The 21,745-nt window shown below is 41.8% G+C and overlaps 1 long non-coding RNA gene across 1 annotated transcript; it reads right to left on the reverse strand.

The window, feature by feature from the left end:
* Window positions 1-1,574: 1,574 nt before the first annotated feature.
* Window positions 1,575-10,117, reverse strand: LOC117053216. The gene is made up of 4 exons (XR_004427366.1): window positions 10,047-10,117; window positions 7,573-7,681; window positions 3,515-3,673; window positions 1,575-1,656 (listed from the first exon to the last, which is right to left on the reverse strand). It is a non-coding gene; the product is annotated as an uncharacterized LOC117053216 (long non-coding RNA).
* Window positions 10,118-21,745: the final 11,628 nt, after the last annotated feature.

Raw genomic sequence — 21,745 nt, forward strand, 5'->3', positions numbered from 1 at the left:
TCATATTTGTATCTTGCTTGAGTCAGTCACCTGAAAGGCAGGATAATTCCAGTGTTGTAGATTTAGCGGTTCTGAATTGACACTACCTACTGGCTGTGGATTAGGAGCCTGCACAATTTTTCTTTCCCTCTGTTCCTGAACTCAAGAAATACATTTTTTAAAAAACAACCAAAACTTCAGACAGTACAGTGGGGTCCATGTCACATTTATATTTTCCAGCCTTTACAATGGCGCCTGCCCAACAAAGTGTGACTTCTAATAGCACTCAACAAACATTGGCCGGATGGTACATGGATATCTATATTTTGTTTGTTATCACTGTCACATCGATGTCTATTGGAAACAAAACATTTATATAAGCAGTTGAATCAAGAAAGGTGGCACTTTTAAGTATTTCATTAATTTTGTACTGGTGGTTATAACTGGCATTTGGGTAAGTACTCTCACGGTTCTTGACAGTCTACTCTGGAATAAGAGACTGCAGAATGAGTTGCTTCTCCCATGGCTTGTATTGCACAATCCGTTCTTCTCAACAAGTTCTCATGGCTCTAAGGAGGTGCTGATTCAGGGTCTGTCTACATGGTGCCATCAGTGGCTGGCTCCAAGCCCCAGCATCTTTCTCATTGCTCTTCCCCAAAATTCTTACATATAAAATGCTGGGGCTCAGTACATTGCAGTCACACGTGTATGGACATATAGCTATTGACTGAAGTCCAGCTACTAATAGTTTTTCAGCTAGAGAGGCTCCAGTTATAGGAATGAGTAGACACACCTGCACTAGGGCTCGATTTCTTATCAGGCTGTTGCTTAATAAACATGAAACTGAACTGCAGTGAAGAATCGTGTGAAAACAAGCCAAAAACCTTTGGGCAAGACATTGTGGTCTAGAGTTCTGAAGCCTTCTCTTGCCTATAGCACGACTTCCCCCCTTTTAATAAAGAACTTTTCCTACTTGGTATCAGATTGTTGTTATTTAACCCTTAAACACCAGTATTTGTAGAATGTGGGCCTTAAGCATATAAGTGTGCAGAATAGGAAGTAGATTCAACAAGTTGGCTTAGAAATTGAAAGTATTTCTACTCCTGCACCATTGAGAATTTGGTTCAGGGTTTTGTTTGAGGGTTCTTAATAGGTATATCTATTACCTTGTCGCTTTTTATGATGTGAAATATTTAAAATGGGGAGTTAGCTCATTCCTTTATTGCAGGGCTGGGAAATCTGTGATCCTCCGGACCTTGTTGGACTCCCAATTCCTGGCAGCCCCAGCCAGTCTGGCAAAGGGTTGTGGATAATGTGGTTTGTTATCCAGCAATCTGAAGGGCTACAGGTTCCCCATCCCTGCTTGCTTGCTTGCCAGCCAGCCAGCGGCAAGCGCTAGTATGTAAAAGCAATTTGTAGCTGTTAACTGTACTTATTTGAAGATTGAAAACTAAACAAAAATACTTGTGCCTTTCAATCTAGAACTCTTTATAGAATGCCAGGGCATCGTTTTGAGAATGCTTAAAAGGATCCTTATGTTGGAATGGTGCCTGTGGCTAAAAGGACGATGAACACTACTATGACGAGGACAATGCTAACAATAATTATGATCATTTTAGTGTTTTTCCACCACATCTTCCTTGAAATCTTTGTAGACGTTTTTTGGAAACCGTGAGCCTGAAAGCAAATGGAGAAAGGCGCAAGTTAATAAGCAGGGCAACACATCAAATGGATGAAAGTGGCTGCTTTAGAAATGGGGATGTAGCTTTGTGTAACTTACAAATTACCCCAACAGTTGGTAATTTAAGTCTTAGCTTGTATTGTTTATAAAACGGATGCAATTCAAAGAATTGTGTTTTAACACACTTAAGCTGTAATCTGAACCCTACTTAAGTGAATAAGCCCTGTTGAATTAAATAGGATTTATGAGCAGGCACGATTAGGATAAAGCTGTTAGCTTTTTTCCCCATCAGGCTGTCTGAGTATTTTGAGAGCTGGTGGGAGGGAGAATCACAAAATGAGCCTAGAATATTTCTCCTCTTGGAATTCAGTGTAGTTGAAGCTGCTTAATTAGCATGAATTGATAGTTAAACATTTAAAACTGTTTCTTCAAAGGCCCTGATCACTAACGACTTTGTCTTGGAGGAGTAATTTGTGATGAGCCCCCAAAGTAAGCAACTTAATGCATTGCTGGCAAATGGACCACATGGCTTCCCTGTGGATCCAACGAACTTGTTCCATCAGTCCAAGGATTTACACTTGTGCAAACTATGGCAAGTTCTTAAAGAAATGGGAGTGCCGGATCACCTCATTTGTCTCCTGAGAAATCTCTATGGGGGACAAGAAGCTACAGTTAGAACTGGATATGGAACAACTGATTGGTTCAAAATTGGGAAAGGAGTACGACAAGGCTGTATATTGTCTCCCTGCTTATTTAACTTATATGCAGAATTCATCATGCGAAAGGCTGGACTGGATGAACCCCAAACCGGAATTAAGATTGCCGGAAAAAATATCAACCTCAGATATGCTGATGATACTACCTTGATAGCAGAAAGTGAGGAGGAATTAAAGAACCTTTTAATGAGGGTGAAAGAGGAAAGCGCAAGATATGGTCTGAAGCTCAACATCAAAAAAACTAAGATCATGGCCACTGGTCCCATCACCTCCTGGCAAATAGAAGGGGAAGAAATGGAGGCAGTGAGAGATTTCACTTTCTTGGGTTCCATGATCACTGCAGATGGTGACAGCAGTCACAAAATTAGAAGACGCCTGCTTCTTGGGAGAAAAGCAATGACAAACCTAGACAGCATCTTAAAAAGCAAAGACATCACCTTGCCGACAAAGGTCCGTATAGTTAAAGCTATGGTCTTCCCAGTAGTAATGTACGGAAGTGAGAGCTGGACCATCAAGAAGGCTGATCGCCGAAGAATTGATGCTTTTGAATTATGGTGCTGGAGGAGACTCTTGAGAGTCCCATGGACTGCAAGAAGATCAAACCTATCCATTCTCAAAGAAATCAGCCCTGAGTGCTCACTAGAAGGACAGATCCTGAAGTTGAGGCTCCAGTACTTTGGCCACCTCATGAGAAGAGAAGACTCCCTAGAAAAGACCCTGATGTTGGGAAAGATGGAGGGCACAAGGAGAAGGGGACGACAGAGGATGAGATGGTTGGACAGTGTTCTCGAAGCTACTAACATGAGTTTGGCCAAACTGCGAGAGGCAGTGAATGATAGGCGTGCCTGGCGTGCTCTGGTCCATGGGGTCACGAAGAGTCGGAGACGACTGAACGACTGAACAACAACAACAATGGAGCATACCCCTCTCTGTGCCCCTAAATCTTATGGGCGTTCCCCCCCCACAAGAGAGTGCAGGGAGAGATGGGGAGGAAGGTACATTGCAGAATCGTACATCCTTTAGCTGATGTAGTTAATATAATACAACCCTCAGATCCTGATGCCGATCCTTAAAAGAGTCGGCTTAAAGCCATTCTACTGAAAAATATTCTGCAAAAAGTAAATGAATGTAGAATCACCGCTGTTTGGAGATCATCGCTTCGATCAGCCAGCTCACTCAGCCGTTCTTCTCTGTCCAAAACTTTTTCAATATTCTGACTCATGACATTTTTCACATCATCCACTTGAACTTGAAGTGTAGAAATTGCAGCATCACTGTGTTTCTGATCAAACGCCATCTACCCAGGATAAAGTTTTCATTTCAATTATTACAGTAAATAGGAATAATAATAATACTGGCCATGGTTTTGTATAGCAATGTTTCCTGAAAAATAAGTCAGTGAACCGATTACAGTGGTACTTCAGATTACAGACGCTTCAGGTTACAGACTCCGCTAACCCAGAAATAGCGCTTCAGGTTAAGAACTTTGCTTCAGGATAAGAACAGAAATCGTGCTCTGGCAGTGCAGTGGCAGGCCCCATTAGCTAAATGTGGTGCTTCAGGTTAAGAACAGTTTCAGGTTAAGACCTCCAGAACGAATTCAGTTCTTAACCCGAGGTACCACTATATAAGATATTTAGAAACCTTATACTGTACTGAATTAATTCCTTGTTTCCACCAAGTGTCTAGGTTTTATTCAAAAGATTTCTGTCCTAATTTTCAGGCCTAAATTCACAGCAGCTCACGGCTCAAAACAAAAAGCTACAGGTAGAGTAAAAAATAAAACGCAACAGTAAAACCCAATGTTAAAATGAGAACCAAGTAAGATTTAAAATGCATTTGTTTACTAAGCATTTATCAACACTGTGTAATAATGCCTTTTAGTATTTTATTTCCAAAGTATTAAAAATCCAGTACAACCCTCCTGCTATATAAAGCCAGCGGGAGAAGTAGTATAACATGTTAAATACAACAACCAACCATGAATCGACTACAATTCCCATCATCATATACCTTCTTCTGGCCATTCTTGCAGCCAAGCTTTCTTTTGGACCAAATCAGTGAGGTTGAGAGGCGGGGGTCTTGTCATCTGAGCAGCCCAAGACCTCCATACACACTGCCCAGGTTTGCATCCCGGGAAGGTCACTTTGGTGCTGCTAAAACAGATGTGATTTCTCCCCCCCCCCCGAAGGTGCACTCCCTTGTCTCTCCAGACAGACGGATGCAAACAACATGGGGTTGAAACAGAGGGAACACTGAGCAGGAATAACCCACACTGCATAGTTTGGTTAATATACAAATTAAGTGGACATTTGTTTTAAAATATACCCATTTTCAAACACAGACTGCTTAGTAGCTCCATTTTATCTGCTGCTGCTCTTAAAAGTAGTAAGCCCACTATATTCAAGTTATATTTTAGAATTGTGCGCTTTCTCCGCAATGTTGTCACGTGGCCACTAGAGGTCACCTGAGCACTTCTACGAATTAATAGCAAAACAAAAAAACATTCCCATGAGGTTAGGGCAATTTACCTTCACAAAACAAATAAATGATTAAATAACACTGAGATGCATGAAAATTCCTAGGTCTCTCCCTTCCATCTCACCTCTCTACCGTTAGTGCATAGAAGTAATTATCTGTTTGTACTGCCAAGTATCACAAAATTCACTATTATAAAGGGTTACTAATATTAGTTCCTTCAGCTCTCTGTTGAGATAATGCAGATTTCAAAATGATCTAAAAGACTGCAGAGGTTGGTGTTATGTTTTCTCTTTTGCAAAGGCTTCTAACATTTGATTTTTTGCATTCGTATTGCTGTCCCTTGTTGGATCTCAGGAATGCTCTAAGGATGCGCAATGATAACAGAAAAAAGTGCTGCTGGATCAGGCCGGTGGTCCATCTAGTTCAGCACCCTCTTTTCGCAGCAATCAACCAAATGCTTGGAGGCTACTCACAAGCAGGACCGGAGTGCAACAACCAAGAGGATGCCAGCGTGGTTAATGAGCAGAGTCAAAGAAACTTACTGGAGGCAAGGAGCATTTCTTCAGAAAATGGTCACTTATCCCCAATGAGAACATACATTGACCAAAGAAAGCAGAGATTGTGCAAAAAAAGAAATGCAAGGAGCACATTTTAGCTGAGTTTCTACTACTGTGATTTTCAGGAATTCCCAAACCTTATTGACTTTCTTTTCAACTTCACTTTTACCAATCCCCTCATTTGGGCACACAGAGAACTGCCTTGCATCTTCCACAGCGAAGAGACATACAAAGCATTCTGTCAGCTTCTCTGCAATCTCCTTTTCCTTCTTTAGCACACCTTTGACTCCCTTATGATCCAAAGGTCCAGCTGCCTTCCTAGCCCGTTTCCTGCTTCCAATGCACTGACAGTCTTTTTTTTTAAAAAAATTATTCCAATGCAGCAAGACACTCAATTTCAGTCAAATCTAGTTTCCTAATCTTTAATCTGCGAGTAGCAGTAGGACGTGAGAAGGGCTTATCTGCCCCCCTATAAGCATATGGTTCTTATTTCAGCAATTCCTTTCAGTGCCAGTTAGTGACTGATGAACTGTTATTGTTGTAACATGGCAATTTAAGACTTCACGTGTAAGAATAGCTATGCAATCCCCCAGCATTTGCAGAACTTCAACAACAATGGATTCCCATTCTTTACCAAATACATATTCACAGGAAACTCAGTCTAACCATATAGCATAGTAGAAACCAAAATTACGTAGCATTCCGGGAATAACAGATAAGTCAAAGTGGGGGCCCGTACACCTTTACCAAGCGTGGAAAGAGTGAATTTCGATATCCCACACAGTGATTAAAGGTGTCGGACCTCTCCTGCTCTTTCAGATCTGACCACCTTTCTTTCACATATCTGTTATATCTGGGAAGCTATGCCATACAAGCAACCTCTGCTGAAACCACCCTTTTCTAGCTCCATAGTAATGGCGCAGGAGCCCATTTCTCCCTATATGAAAGTAATGTGTGTGTTAATGCAATATTAATTATTTAATAATTAATAGAAAATAATAATATAACAGAATCCAATTCGCAATTACATACACAGTTATTGTTGTTTATTTTTCTCATTGATAATTTTACTGCTTTATCCATACAGAGACATTATTTATTATAATCGTGTCTGCTTGCTGGCATTTATCAGAGGTTGTGAAGATACTGGGTTTTGAATGCAACTGGAAGAGATTAGAAAAGCGCTCCGGAGTCCGAGACATGGGGAACTCACAAATTAAATTTTTTGGCATAATTGGAATTGTTATAATTGGAATGTATAATTATTTTGGATTGTAATTTGATTGGTAATTGGAAATATATATTGGAAAATCAATAAATATGATTTTAAAAAAAGGAAGATAATTTTACTGCTTTATCTTCTTTTGTAAACCGTTTTGATTTTTCTTTTTACAATCAGGCAGTGTGTCCGTTTTAAGAAACAAATAAACCACTAAGGTTTTCCAAACACACACGGGGCTGCTCCCCTCCTCTGGCCAACCCAGCCTCCCATAACACTTGAACCAACCCGCTCACTGCACAACTCACCTACCCTGGCTATTCCCTCCCAGCTCTCCCCAAACCCTTTTAAAGGGGCTTGGCAAACCACTCTCTGAAACACTGCCCACCCTCCTTTAAACAGCTTGCCTCGGCTGCCTGCTCTCCTTGCTTGCTGTTTTGTGGTCACACTGGAGTTGCCGCGGTCGCCTAACTGGTGACCGTGCAAACTGTAGCGTGACAACAGCCTTACAATTTTACTCTATAGTAAGATTAGTTTCACACTCCATTGCCAATACTGATTCAAAGCCCCGGTAGCCTCTTGTGGAAATCATTCCAATTAACTTTTGCAGGAGTGAATACAATAAGGTTATTTTACCTAAAGTAGCTTTAGAAGATCCAGGAGAAGAGTTAAAGTATTTAAAAGTGTATGTTTGTTTCCCTCTGCTCTTGGAAGGTATCTGTCTAATGTGATGACGCAGTAGAAAGCAATGATTGATACTATCTAGTTAATATTTTACTACAGTGACAAGTCTTTTTGGATAAGCTGTACAAATATTAAACTCAGAATGTTTCTGCTGCAGAAAAAGTTATTTTACTGAAACAATTATATTTAAACTTGATTTCTCGTGTAGCTGTTTTCTTTATTGCAACAGTAAGAGAAGTTGGCAAAGTTACTTACCATGTATTTTGCTAATATATCTTGAAAATCTGTTCCCAACTCTCAAAACACCGAGCAAAAAGTGCTTGTGATATCAAGGAGTTGCTTGACTGCTGATTGCCTTGTAAATCTGGAGGGAAATTGAATGGGACAGTTTAACATGGAATTCAAGAATTCTATGATCAACACAATCAAAATGTCAAATAGACATCAATAGGCATATGAAGTAATATTATTTATCAGAATTGCCAAGATTTTGGATGAGGAGGAGTCCTATTTGTATAGGGTTACAGTCATACGAATTATATGAAGAACATAAGTGAATTTAGGTATCAGCAGATTTGAGCTGCAAACCTGCCCAGAGGCTGCTTAAATCCCACTGGAATTATTAGTATGTATCTTGCGGTACACCCTTTGAGTTGTGAGTATGCTATGAAAGTATTGCCATCACATTTTGTGCAGATGCCTAGCTTATTTTAAGGACTGAACTCCAGTGCACAGAACCATTTGGCTGACTCTCTAGGACATGGGTAGGCAAATGAAGGCCTGGGGGCCAGATCTGGCCCAATTGGCTTCTAAATCCGGGCAGCGGACAGTCCAGGAATCAGCGTGTTTTTACATGAGTAGAATGTGTCCTTTTATTTAAAATGTATCTCTGGGTTATTTGTGGGGCCTGTGGCTGGTGTTTTTACATGAGTAGAATGTGTGCTTTTATTTAAAATGCATCTCTGGGTTATTTGTGGGGCATAGGAATTCGTTCATTCCACCCCCCCCAAAAAAAAATATAGTCCGCTCCCCCAAGGTCTGAGGGACAGTGGACCGGCCCCCTGCTGAAAAAGTTTGCTGACCCCTGCTCTAGGACTTCATGGTGTCTCTGGGTGGTTCTTTTTACTGACATTCAAAACACTTGGGAGACCTAGAAGCACCCCATAAATGATGATTATAACAATACTTTAGAATTACTAACTGGGGGTTGCTACCCTTGGTCACTCTAGCTGCCAGCCCCAGCTAAATGCAGGGGCGTAGCAAGGGGGGAGTTGGGGGGCGGTCCACCCTGGTTGCCACCCTGGAGGGGGTGACACTCGGCGCCCCCCGCGACGCCCAAGCCGAGCCCCGCCCCCTGGTAAAAAAGCGTGCGCCAACGGCTTGCTTGCAAACCTGCTTGGTGCACGCTTTCCTTTTTCCGGCTGGGGTGGAGGCGAGGGGCAGGGAGGGGCATCAGCCTCCCTGGCCCACCCCTCGCCTTCGCCCCAGCCGTAAAAAGGAAAGAGTGCGCTGAGCAGGTTTGCGAGCAAGTTGCGGAGGCTTGCTCGCAGTTTGCCGGCACTACCGCTCCATAGCGCACATACGTGCTAAGGAGCAACACCCCGTCCCTGAGTGCCCCCGGGTTTGCCGCTCCAGGTGGCCAAGCGGCTTCCTTTGCCACTGGCTAAATGCCAACTCCTTTGCAATCTTCTCCCCTTTCCCCACACTTGGCCAACCCCTCTTCCCTTTACAGTGCACCCACTTCCTTATCTATCCCCTCAAGACCCTTCCCTCGCAGCTCATCCTAACCTCTTTAAAAGAGTGGGGAGCTGCTTCTGAGAGTCGCTTGCCAAACCTGCTATAGCTGTGTTTAATGGGGGGAAGTGCTCCAGTGACGAGTTTGCCCAGCCGCTCTCCGAAGCACCTCCCACTTCCACTAAACAGTTCACCTGGCCTGTCGAGTGGCAATTAAAGTTGTGCCAGTACCTCGAACTAGCCAAAAGGACAGAACTAATAAGAGACCCCTCAGGTGACAAGGTACAAAAAGGAATGGGATTGCTTTAAAAACTACCCGACAAAATATTGTTCCAAAACCAATATTTGGTTGTGCTTAGATTTATCTCACATATATATGGAGGGGGGAACCTGATTTTAATAAATGAATGCAGAATATTTGTCACTTAAGAAAAGCGCTGAAGCCGTAAAGAGATAGAGGGAAGTCAACTAATATAGCAGGGATTCAAACTAGTTTTCCGGAACAGAAAGAAAGTGACTGCAAAGAAAGAAAGAAAGAAAGAAAGAAAGAAAGAAAGAAAGAAAGAAAGAAAGAAAGAAAAGGATTACAAATATAATTTCTTTCTGAGAACCTGGTGTATAGTATATTCAAATTACTGTTTGTATCCTTTGAACAATTTTGTGCACTTGACTAATTCTTTTTCGTTTATTAATTTTCGTTTTTCGTTTTTCCCCTTTCTCCTTTTTTCTTTTTATATTTTTACTTTTCACCTGGTCTGCCTGCCACCTGGGCTGCTTCCTTGTTCACCTGCCAGCTATTCTGTCATTATGGTGTTGGTGTGACTACCTACTGGCAGTCATGCCAATTGCACCATGACGGCTTTACATTTCTATGTGTATAGGGAAGCATATCTCTAGCGTAATCCTGTAATCCATTTGTTATTACAGTTAATCTTTAAAACCTGGATTAGGGCTGTCTTTCTTCATGAGAAAAAATGCTGCAACACTCGACTTACCTTCCTGTACAAACAGATGCTTTTTCCAAGCCTTTGCATACAACTTAAGTCACTGCGGAGGTGGTCCCCTAAAAATAAATGACAAATGTTTGGTGCTTGTTAGGAAAAACATGCAGCGTGAACATTATCTGTGCACCACCTGGTTGCTATTGGATTTGCACTGCCTTCTGGGCTCCTTCTGCACTCGATTAAAGGCACTACTTTTATTTATTCACTTCATAAATTGATATACCACATAATTACAACGGTCTCTAAGTAACGTGCAACCAGCTCAACAAATGCAATGGAACCAACGAAAGAAGAGCGGCAAATGAAGATGATGGACTTTGCAGAACTGGCGAAGCTGACAGGAAAAATCCGAATGCAGCACGATCAAGTATTCTAAAAGGATTGGAGTAAATTTATACGATATCTGAGAGATTATTGTAAGCGATTGACATCACCAGCAGGGTTGTTTGAAGACTTGTAATGAGAAATTTTCTCTCTTTCTATCTTTATTTAAATTTTGAGCCATTCTGTAATGAGTGTAATTAGAACTGGAAAACGTATAACGTGCAATGATATAAAGGTCAATTTCAAAAGCCATGAGGCGGGAGGGAAGGAAGTTGATAGGCTCTAAGGAGGATAATGATGGTGTGAATGTATAATATTACAGTGGAACCTCGGGTTACAGACGCTTCAGGTTACAGAGGCCTCAGGTTACAGATTCTGCTAACCCAGAAATAGTACCTCAGGTTAAGAACTTTGCTTCAGGATGAGAACAGAAATCGCACGGCGGTGGCGTGGCAGCAGGTCCCATTAGCTAAAGTGGTGCTTCAGGTTAAGAACAGTTTCAATTTTATTAATTTAAATTTTATTAAATACTTCTTAGTTTACAAAAATACTGTGTTGTCTCTTTTTTCAAGTTGTGTTTTCTACAGATCGGTTCCATGAGTTGTGAGACATTAGTGTTGCATGCAATATTATTCTACTAAGTGTATGTGTGGGGTTTTGTGTCAGCATCACTTGTGTGGGTTCCCTTTCTATTTGCTTCTTATATTTCCTTGGTGGGGAGAGAGGTTGGGGGGTGGCCTAGGGGGTGGTTGGTTGTCTTTGGCTGGCTGTAGTGAGATGTGTTTATGTGTGTGAGTGTGGATTTTGGGGTCAGGTTAGCCATATTGATTCATATGCTGTTGGCCGATTCTTGTTGTCTTGTTGGGTTGTGTATGTGGTAAAGGGGAGCCATACTGGGGTGAAGGCATCTTCTATTTGTCCCCGTGTCAGTTTTAGTTTATTGGTTAGTTTTTCTAGTAAGGCTGTTTCCACATACTATCTGATACCAATGGTCCATGTTTACTCCTGACAGGCCTCTCCAGGGTCTGGTTATGATGCTTTCCTTTTAAAATTTTGCTGTTGTATTGCATTTTAATTTGTTGGAAGCCGCCCAGAGTGGTTGGGGTAACCCAGTCAGTTATGGGTGGCATATAAATAAATAAATAAATTATTATTATTATTATTATTATTATTATTATTATTATTATTATTAGAAATGCAATGGGCACCATTCAGACGCAGTGAAGAAGCACATTGAAATGCCATTGTTTTCAATGATGCTGTTCAGTAAATGCTTCCCTCTCTCTGAAATTGGAAGAGAATTAAGTGTTTGATTTTGATAGCATCGTGCCTCATGTGCCCTATTAGGGGGGAAACCCCCCCCCTCCAGCGCTTTGGGAAGATGGTATCAATTTTATATGAGGAAGCTGTCTGCTTGCTCTTAGCTCTTAATCTGTTTAAGCAACTTTCAAGCCTAACATTTCTAATTGAATGCAGCACTCACAGACCGATAAAAAAAGGAAAATCCTTATAAAGTGTTTATCTCATTTAAAATCAAAGATCTAATATCATCTCTGGGTTTTGGATCCCTCTGGATTGTACAGGCTTTAAAAGGAATACTTCAAATAATTCTCTCTCATATTAGGCATAGAACTCTAGCAAGGGAGGACGCAAACAATTCTCCAGTTTGTACTTCTACTGGGTTTAAGAGCCAGAGTTTCGGACCAGGACCTGGGAGACCAGGGTTCAAAACCGCACGGGGCCTACTATGTTTTATCCTAACCTACCCCACAGTGTTGTCAAGAGAGGCTAAAATGGGGAAATGGGTATGCCACCTCAAGTTCCTTGCAGAAAAAGATCAGATATAAATGTATTAAAATAAGGAAAAAGGTCAAAGCTCATGATTTCCAGCTCTACTGAGGGCACAGGAAGGGGGAGAAATGGGATTGCGGGTGGCAGAGCATTACCTCAGATCATAGATTATTGTGGGGCAGGAAAGGGAGAAGAGAGAGTGTGTTTATGTGCCTGGGATGTGGGAAGTTGTGGTGTTTTTTTGGGGGAAAGAGCCCATAGGGATTAGAAACTGAGTGGATGTTACCCAGAGACCTTGGGATTGTTTGTGCATCCATAGGTTTAGAAAGAAGTATGGGTTTGTATCGTTTAGGAAGCAACATACTTATTGTAGGCACTTGACTTAGATGGTGTCACGACCTTTCTGTGGTAAGGAAATGCAAATGATAATTCCTCCCTTCCCATTTTTATTTTTATTTTTATTTGGCGACCTGTAAAGACCCCGATGGAATAAGTCAACATGACTCTGGCTAAAATTCTGTTGGGATGTCTGCGAACCAGTTAAATACAAAGGGATACAAAACCCACAAGTGCTTAAATAAAACTACGGAGCGAAAGAATAGCAGTGCCCCCAGCACAGCGGATAAATTGAGGAAGGACGATATAAAGGAGGGGCGGGATAAAGAGGAATGTATTCCCTGGTACTAGAAATAATTAAAGGGGTTCAGCAATCACACGTGAAAGAGGCAAATCCAATTTAGGTAAAATCTTGTGGATATTATTTAACTGTACATTATCTTATTAACCAATAATCCCCATGGCATGCTAATAATAACAACAAACAATATACATTTCCAGACTATAAACTGCGAAGACTCTCTTCCAGTGTCCTTTTCTCTCTCACCCTAATCTTAACTCCCCATCCTCTAACTGCCTCTCCTAACTGTCTCCTAACTGCCTCAGAATGCTCCTGTCAATCACAAGAAGCTTTTCACCAACATCCCAAAAAGGACCCTGAGCATCTATTAGTATTGTTTTGGCACTTGCATATAAAACAACTATTTCTTCCCCCTAAGCACCATAAAGAGATGAATTAAAAGCCAAGGAAGTCATTGCCTGCAGGCCGACAATGTAACAGACCCAATACAAAAGAGTGGGAAAATATGTGAATTTGTATTTAGGGTGTGTGGGCAGGCAACTTGTCCTGCTTTGCAGAAGATGCTCCTCTGTTTGATGGGCTGTCAGCGGCACAGCTCCCCCTCCCCCATTTGAAAAAGTTCTCTCTTTGGAGGGTTGTCCAGTCCAAGTCTGGAGAGCACGAGTGGCCTTGGAAGTTGTGAAATCATAGAATCAGAATCACAGCCTTGGAAGGGACCCCAAAGGGTCATCTAGTCCAACCCCTGCAATTCAGGACTTGTTGTCCAATCAGTGAGCACCTGGGCAGCAGGTGGAGCTGGCACCTTGGTCACCAACCTCCCCTCTCTGCTGGGATGTCTTCTATTTCTATTTGAAATTATTGTTTCAATTGTTTCTAAATTTTCATCTGGACCAAAAAAATTAGAACCTGTAAATTTTATGTATAGTTCTCTCCCCTTTAATCCGCAGAGAGAAGAAACGCTATGGTGCATCTGCCGCAGCACAAATGGACATCTTCACCTGCCCCAGCTGCAAGAAAACATACCTCTCCCACATCAGTTTCTTTTTAAAAAGAACATTTTTATTAGATTTTATAATTTTTAACAATAGTAAAAAAAACCATGTCATATAACATTAAAAAAAAAAATTCCCTAAATCACCCCCCCCGGACTTCCCTCAACTCCTTCTTCTGGTTTTTTTTTAACATACTGACTGTCCTTGCTTATTATATTGTATCTTGGGGTACTCCCCCCATGTGTGAGTAATGCGGCTATACCACTTGAACTGAAGACCGCATCGTTGGAGATTCTGCTGTGGAAATGGGTTTTTAAATTATTGCTTAACTCTTTGGCACAGATTGCCAAACTATTATTTAGCTCAGTGTCTATGGCGGGACAGTTTCACCAATCCTTGGGCCAGTAAGATCCATGCCAAACTCTTGCTTTTTGGAATTTCCCCACTAGATCTGCTAAAGTCTGACCTTACTACAGCTAAAAGAATCATCAACCAGAGAATAGATGATTATGGACTGCAATGTGATCTTATACTGGGAGGGGGGGGGTATGCTCACCCCGGTACATGGGAGTTTCTATCACTCAGCAAGTACCAACTTATTTAACATCCCTCTCAAATGCTAGCCATCACTTTGTGTTATCAAAGCGAGGTTTAACGTTTCCCCCTCTAGGGTCCTTTTCCATAGATTTTCTAAGGGCCGAGTCTCTGAGTTATGTTCTTGCGACAACAAGGCGATAGAATCTCTTCAGCATATAGTTTTTAGTTGCCCCCTGTACAGTGCTGCTCGGACAAACCTTCTGAGACCATTAGTTCAAAAATTCTCTGGTCTGCCGGTGGAGACCCGCCTCACTGATTCGACCGTATCCTTGCAGGTGGCAAGATTTTTAACTTCTGTGTTGTCTTATAAGAGGCGAAATGGAATGCTACATGAATTTTGAAAGTTTTACCCATGTTTTATATGTATATATTACTGGTTGTAATTACCTAATACTGTGTGTTATTTTGTATATGAGCTTAAAGCTGCAGTAAACCTAAGTAAGTAAGTAAATTGTATCTTCATATTGCATTCTTAATATCCACTATTATTATTCTCTTATCATTGAAGTAATTTCTTAATTGTAACTGTATTTACTTTATACATTGTAAGTGCTTATTCAAACCTTGCTAGTGAGTCCATCTCTTTACATTGCTTCTGTAAATACCTCATAAATGGTTCCCAATCTATTGTCTTTATCTCTCAGTCTTTCAGATAGTTTTGCCATTTCGGCATATTCCATCAGCTTTTCTTGCCAATGTTCTTTCGTTGGTATTTCTTCATTTTTCCATCTTTGGGCTAGCAATATTCTAGCCGCAGTTGTTGTATACATAAACAGTTTCTTCTTCTCTTTTGGCAATTCTTGACCTAAAATGCCTAATAAAAAGGCTTCTGGTTTCTTGAGAAAAGTTATCTTAAACATTTTTTCCCATTTCATTATAAATCATTTCCCAATATTTTTAATCATTTTACAATTCCACCACATGTGAAAGAAAGTGCCCTCTTCTTCTTTACATTTCCAGCATTTGTTGGATCCTGTTCTATATATTTTTGCTAATTTGACCGGAGTTATATACCATCTGTACATCATTTTCATGTAGTTCTCTCTTTACAATACACAATCAGTAAATTTTAAATTTACTTTCCATAATTTCCCCCAGTTTTCCATTTGTATGTTACTGGTATGTCCTAGGTCCTGTGCCCACATCGGTTTCTACAGCCACAGCAGACGCTGCAACTTTCAACTGTTTTACTTCAGCCCCAAAGATACACTTCTCCATTGTCTCCTGAGACAGATCAATGCCAACCAGGTCTGTACTTCACTTCTTGTGTAAGTGTTCAATCTTAAAGTCCCCGGGAATTAACACTTCATGATAATATCATGCAGAACAATACCTATTGTTTTCAAACTACAAGAAAGAAGATTCCACCTAAACATTAGGAAGAACTTCCTGACAGTAAGAGCTGTTCGACAGTGGAATTTGCTGCCAAGGAGTGTGGTGGAGTCTCCTTCTTTGGAGGACTTTAAGCAGAGGCTTGACAGCCATCTGTCAGGAATGCTTTGATGGTGTTTCCTGCTTGGCAGGGGGTTGGACTGGATGGCCCTTGTGGTCTCTTCCAACTCTCTATGATTCTATTTCTATTGAAGCCAATGTTTAGGGACACCCCCAAAGTTTGCTTTCTGAATGTTTTGGTGCAATTTCTGACTGTTCCCTTGTGGCTCTGTTTGTTTGGTTCTGGGCTGTTCATTAAAAGCTTAGCCTCTATGGCCTGGTTTGCTTGCAATGTTAAACTACTGTTTAAAATAAGGTACGTTTTAACGAGTGCAAATGCTTTGCTCGTCTACTGCTCCTCGCCTGCGCCATAAAGGGGAAGGCATGGTTTGTTTTTCTTCAAACAAACCATGTGTGGTAGGCTAAGAACAAGACTCAGCTTCTGCTTGGGGCTTGTTTGGAAAGAAACATTAATATCAAAATAGTAATAATTAAAATTATGCATATGTGATTGTTGGGCTAACAATAGCCAGAGAGCTTATTTGCATTAAGTCACCCATCTAAACAGGACCACATATGCCCCCAAAGAGAATTAAGCCTTGTACATGAACACTTTACCTGGAATATGATGGTTCTTAAGATCCTTTCTAGATTTGTCACAAGCAACCCGTTTAATAAAATTCTGGACCTTCACATGCCTATTTCACTATTGTCCAGCAGGTGGCAGCATTTGCTTTCAGAAAGGATTTTGCTTTATAGGCTTTTATGTGGTTACCATTTCAGCTGAAACAGCACCTAGATTTATTTGAGAATTTCCCTCCCCCCCCCGAACATTCCTTTTAAAAAAAACTCACTTTTGCAATCCCTGCCTTCAGGTCTGCTTCTCTGTAACGGTACCCAAAATTCAAAAGGCTAAATATAGCTTTTGCATCTTTTCCAATCGGCCCTCTGATTCTTTAGCAACGACCAGTTTTCACATGGTTCGTATCCTGTTTCCACTTGGTGACGTTTCCATTATTTCAGTTTTGGGGATGAGCAGCTGGTGGTTCTCTGGCCTCCGATGGCACTACTAGCCCCCAAAGGCATTATACCAAATATAGATTATAATTTGGCGGTGAATTGCATGCTGTCACAACAGTAAGGAAAAGGAAGTGTGTGGGGTGCAGATGTGGCTATGACATGTGCTGACATTTTGGCGAAATAGCTTAAAAAGTTCAACAACGTTGGCCTAGGTTTGCTCTATAACTGCAAAGCTGATGGTGCAGTAATCTTTATCATGGAGTCAAACTGGTTGAGAAAGGACTGTGTAGCTCAGTCCCAAGATCAAACCCTGGTGCCTCTAGGTAGGGCAGGGAAAAGCTTCTGCCTCAAACCCTGGAGAGCTATCAGTCAGGCCCCATCTGCAGTATACACTTAAAGCAGTACCATGGCCAGTGTGGTGTAGTGGTTAAGAGCGGTAGACTCATAATCTGGGGAACCGGGTTCACGTCTCCGCTCCTCCACATGCAGCTGCTGGGTGACCTTGGGCTAGGCACACTTCTCTGAAGTCTCTCAGCCCCACTCACCTCACAGAGTGTTTGTTGTGGGGGAGGAAGGGAAAGGAGAATGTTAGCCGCTTTGAGACTCCTTCGGGTAGTGATAAAGCGGGATATCAAATCCAAACTCCTCCTTCTCCTTCTCCTCCCTCCTCCTCCTCTTCTTCTTCTTCATGACTAAGGATTCTGGGAAGTGTAGTTTGTTAAGGGCGCTGTAAGATACAATTCCCAGAGAAAAGAGGGATTGGCTGTCAAATCACTCTGGATTACGTGTGACTGCCCTGATGCCACAATGAGTGCAAATAATAGTGAATAAAAAGGACATGTGGGATGGAGGCAAAAAAGCACCCCCAAAATCAGCGAAATTAATTTGAATGCTGGCCTTTTGATCAATTTGAACCCCACTTGCTAAATCAGCATATGAAATATAGGCTAGAATTGTGCTCCTCTGGCACAAATCCTAGGTTTTGCTTCTCTACTTTTCTTTACACACCCACAGTTTCAGGCATATTTTCCCCCATCAGGAGTATAGGCTCCTGTTTTTAATAATAACACAAAATATATAACCCTATAACCAGTGCTTCCCCCCCCTAGAAAATGAGGTGCCTGGAGATGGGACCCTGAGGTTTCTCCATGGCATTGTGATATAGGTGTGGCTGTGTGATAGAAAGAACCTAAAAATAAATGTCTCCTTGTGATAACCGGATAAATTAGCACCTTTGCAGTTTCATTATGCTCCGATCCTTTTGCAGCAGGAATTAATTCCAGATTACCTGGGGAGGTGTTATTGTTTATGCAGTCTGGGAAGATTTGAAAACTCACTCAACCCGCCATTTCCTAGGCATATCACACACCATTCTTAAATGGAAGGCGCTCTGCAAAGGGCTAGTTATTGGCAGCATATATTATGTCCTGTCCCTGAAAAGTAGTGGCAGGATAACCTGGATGTCAGAAAGAGGACGCTCTGGAATTAGAGACGGGAGGAAGAAATTTGATTCGGTTTGCGTTGCAAGGCTAACACCCCTAGTTCACGCTTTCTGAAACAATCCACAAACCATAAGATACTATCCTTCACAATTTGCACTTCTCTGAATTTTGCAGTGCAGTTCCCCAGCCAAGATATTTGCTCCCAGCAGATGTACTTTTTGTAAGACGGCCCTGGTTGTTGAGCTTTTTTTAGGATTGAAGTTGCTTTTTTTTTAAATCGACCGGTGGGCCAGATTTTTTGTTGTTGTTGTTGTTCAGTCGTTCAGTCGTGTCCGACTGTTCGTGACCCCATGGACCAGAGCACGCCAGGCACCCCTATCCTCCACTGCCTCCCGCAGTTTGGCCAAACTCATGCCAGTCGCTTCAAGAACACTGTCCAACCATCTCATCCTCTGTCGTCCCCTTCTCCTTGTGCCCTCCATCTTTCCCAACATCAGGGACTTTTCTAGGGAGTCTTCTCTTCTCATGAGGTGGCCAAAGTACTGGAGCCTCAACTTCAGGATCTGTCCTTCTAGTGAGCACTCAGGGCTGATTTCCTTGAGAATGGATAGGTTTGATCTTCTTGCAGTCCATGGGACTCTCAAGAGTCTCCAGATTACGCCCCCAAAACAGACTTTGGACATGCATGGTTTATTCTAATTGCAGTACTTTAAAAGCTTTTATGTTGCATTCCCCCCCAGCGCCCTTGAGAAGAATTCTTCATTCGTTTTCAGATTATATTTAGCTGCCTTGCTTATGGGCGGTTTATAGTTAGAAGACTTAGCGAGGGGGGGAAAGCTAATAGTAAACAGAATTTAGAACCTAAGAGAACATGGATGTGAGTGAGCTGGTGCACTTCAAGTGAATCTTTTACTCTGTTGTGTACACGCTCACACACACACTCACACACACACACTTACAGGTAGGTAGCCGTGTTAGTCTGCCGTAGTCAAAACAAAATAAATTTTTATTTTTTTATACACGCACAACCATTTGAGAACAAATGCCAGGTGAAAGCCACTCTGGGTGGAAGGAGATACTGGCATATAACTGCTTAATTCCACCGCCTGTCAAATAATTGTGCGAGTTGTCGTGCCTAATATTGCTCTCATTAGCGTTTCATGCATTATTACATAGTGATTTGTTTAATAATGAATATCTCATTAGTCTAGTATTGTGGAGACCCACCGCAGATTTATTTATTTTTATTTCGGCCGGGATACGCTTCCAGGGTAGGACGAGGCCGACCTTTGGCTCTACATAAAACGATTATTACGCCCTACGAGCGGATCTTGGTTATTTCCAAGTTTTATTCACATTCACGAAAGTGAGGAACTTGAATGGGTTAAAGAGCAGGGCTGAGGCTCCAGGGAATGTCTGGGTTCCTTGCTGCTGGCACTCCGGTGCATAAAGTAACTCTGAAAGCAGGAACAGTCTGAGACTAAAGAGGGGTCTGGAAAGCTAAAGGCCTCCTCTTCCTATTGAAATAAGAAGTAAGAAGAGATCTGCTGCATCAGTCCAGAGGCGTACCTACTCCAGGGAGTTTTTGTTTTGTTTACAGTGGTACCTCGGGTTACAGATGCTTCAGGTTACAGACACTTCAGGTTACAGACTCCACTAACCCAGAAATAGTACCTCGGGTTAAGAACTTTGCCTCAGGATGAGAACAGAAATCGCGGTGTGCCGGCAGCAGGGGGCCCCATTAGCTAAAGTGGTACCTCAGGTTAAGAACAGTTTCAGGTTAAGAATGGACCTCCAGAACAAATTTAAGTTCCTAACCCGAGGTACCACTGTACTGTTATTCTGAGGGATGAGAAACAATTTACCTAAAGCAACTTGCCCATTAATGGTTAAGCTCTCATCCCTGGACTTTAGGATCTGCCAAAATGCAATTTTCACAAGGCATTGCAATTTTCTTTAAAAAAAAAATAACAACCAAAACATGCACACGCACACACCCTCCATTTATGGAATTCCTTGTAGACATGCAGGGCCGGATTTAGGTTTGATGAGGCCTTAAGCTACTGAAGATAATGGGGGCCTTTATATATCCAGCTGTCTGTTGTAAACAACAAATTGTCGCTGTTTTTTGTGTTGAATATATGCTATAAGGTAATTTATGGACCAAATAGGTATCTAAATCCATTTGCACATAACAAAATAGGTATTTTATCAAAGTAATTGATACAGAAATGAGCAAACCAGTGATATTTTAGGGAGCAGGCTAGCAGCAAACACTGTTGCTGTATGTAAGTTTTATTTTATTTGTTTTTTTTATCTTATATTTTGGAAATGTACATCCAGTCCCCCCCTTTAATTTTTTTGGGGGCCCCCAAGAGAGTGGGGCCCTAAGCTATAGCTTGTTTATACGTAAATCTGGCACTGCAGACATGCAAGGAGTACCACAAGTGTCCTGGACAATATGGGTCACTGTACAGTTTGTATTGGTACACTTGTTCATCCCTCATAACCAGGATTGTCTATTTTGCAAGTCTATATGTAAATAGCCAACATAGGAGCCAACTCCTGGGGGCTGAGGGGGCTTCAGCCCCACCCCCAATAAAATATTTGAGTGGGCTAGGCCTCACCAAAGTTGATGGGCATTGCCATTCAAATGATGTGTGTGCACAGTGCCATGTGATCAATTAAGCAGGGCGGGGCTTAGCTGAGCCCCGCCCCCATACTTTATTCAAGTTGACACCCCTGATAGCCAAATTGGGTTGCCAGGCTGGCAGCATCTCAGACCCTGAGATTTCAGGGCTCAAATTTGCTTGTTAAGCAAGACTGATCCAAAGGTGAGTTGAATCTGCAGCAGCCGAGGAGGAAAAGGCAGAATAAGTTAAATGTTGTTGCTTGTGATGTGTGTGGCTCAATGGCGCCATAAGTTCCTTGACTGCTTTGTCTAGCGAGCACACATGACAAAAGCTGAAGATGAAAGCAGAACTTCAGCAAGTCCAGGGGCAAAGCAATTGCACTTCTGAGGTACGATGCAGCTGGTGGGGCTGAGGTGGAAATGCTGACTCACCTATATTGACTTTATCCCAGAAAGCTACCTGCATATTTTCTCTCTCTCTTCCCCTTTTCACCCTAGAGGGGTTTGGTCAATTAAATGCAAATATTGATATGCCTTGACCTTTCTAAGCTGCTGCTAATCTTATTGATTGCACTTTTCACTCTCTCAAGTGACTACAGTTCTGAGGGTACAGTGAATGTGATTATATTAGATGAACAGCTCGTTTCTTAGTTGTATTGGTATTTTTCAAGAAAGGGAGGCTGAATGAGTGTGCTTTGCATAATGGGTTGCCAAATGAAATATGACAATAATGATGGCTTTAAAATTAAATATGCAACAAGTAAATTGGATTAAGGTTATGAATCAATACAGGAGAAAATTGCGTGGGGTGGGGTGGGGTGGGG

Source organism: Lacerta agilis, chromosome 9, assembly GCF_009819535.1.
Source record: "Lacerta agilis isolate rLacAgi1 chromosome 9, rLacAgi1.pri, whole genome shotgun sequence".
Lineage (NCBI taxonomy): Eukaryota > Metazoa > Chordata > Lepidosauria > Squamata > Lacertidae > Lacerta > Lacerta agilis.